Source organism: Aplysia californica, unplaced genomic scaffold (genome assembly GCF_000002075.1).
Source record: "Aplysia californica isolate F4 #8 unplaced genomic scaffold, AplCal3.0 scaffold00075, whole genome shotgun sequence".
In the NCBI taxonomy this organism is placed as follows: domain Eukaryota; kingdom Metazoa; phylum Mollusca; class Gastropoda; order Aplysiida; family Aplysiidae; genus Aplysia; species Aplysia californica.
Genome location: NW_004797345.1, coordinates 54111 through 55409, shown reverse-complemented (window position 1 = coordinate 55409; position 1299 = coordinate 54111).

Below are 1299 nucleotides of genomic sequence, written 5' to 3'. Positions count from 1 at the left end.
TGTGTGTGTGTGTGTGTGTGTGTGTGTGTGTGTGTGCGTATGTATGTGTGTGTGTTTGTGTTTGGATGTGTGAGTAGGGGGGAGGGTGTTTATAGTGCCTGGGAAAACAACATATTGTGTCCCGACGCGGCGAAATCAGGCGCTTTTCATGGGTTTTTTTTTGTTGGTATATGGCGTTCATAATATCGTCTTTAAGCTTTTAAACTTGTCTTGCATTTGGCGGAAAAAATACTCCTTTATCTTGAATAGCATTCAAGATCTTTTGCGATTGAAGAAGGTGGGGGTAGCCAAGTTTCAGAAGTAAAATTAGCTAGAAAACGGCCGCCAAAATTTTGTGACTTCTGTAGCTTCAGTGTCCTCGGAAACTACAAATTTATATTTTTGTGTGTGCTTTTGATCAACGATTTTCGGTAAAATCCACTCAGAAATGTGTTCTTTAATGGACACGGAAGCTGTAGAGCCAAAAAACAAAAATTCGATACAAATTCCCAAATTAGGAAGAAAAATGTTGTTTACTTCGATTGCATTATTTTGACGGGTGCCTTATTTCATCACGTTGCCTTACATGTTATTAATATTTTCAACTGACACTACCATAATGAAAGTCTTTTTACTTCCCTTCATTCCACAGTATTAAGTCATAAAAACATTTGGGTTTTTGACCGATTTCAGCATATTTTGTGAGAAACACAGACTTCTGAGAAAAGGGCATTTGAAGGGACACAAATTATTTTTCCACATGACTTTTGGAAATAAAATATAGAAAATATTTCAAATGAAGTATCTGACGCTTCTCAATTGGAACATTTTGAAAATGGGTTTTTAAGCTTTTTTCCAATGTGTGTTATATAGATGGAAAACTTATCAGAACTTGCAAAAAATGTATGGATGACTAGACATATTTGCGTTGACTTAAATCGTTTCAGTTACATTGTACGTTTATTTTATTCCCTTCATTTGATCCTTCTCTTACACTAGCCTCCTTGCATTGCCCAAATATTGTAACAACTGTTAGAGTAAAGTAGAAGTAATGTCGTTTCAAAATATTTTTGAGTTACCATGAAAGCTCGCAGAGATTGTCTGTGTTTCTCTAAACTAGGGGTTATAAAAATGATACCATAATTATAATATCATAATATTATCATTATGACATTTTTTAAAGTTCGACCCCGATTAACGAAGACAAGCTCTGATTGTAATACAGATGTAATTGGAACACATAAACAATACATGTATTCAGGGGCGAAGGCTGACTTGTTTGACAGGGTAATCAAAGTGAAATGGGACCAGATAGGGCCT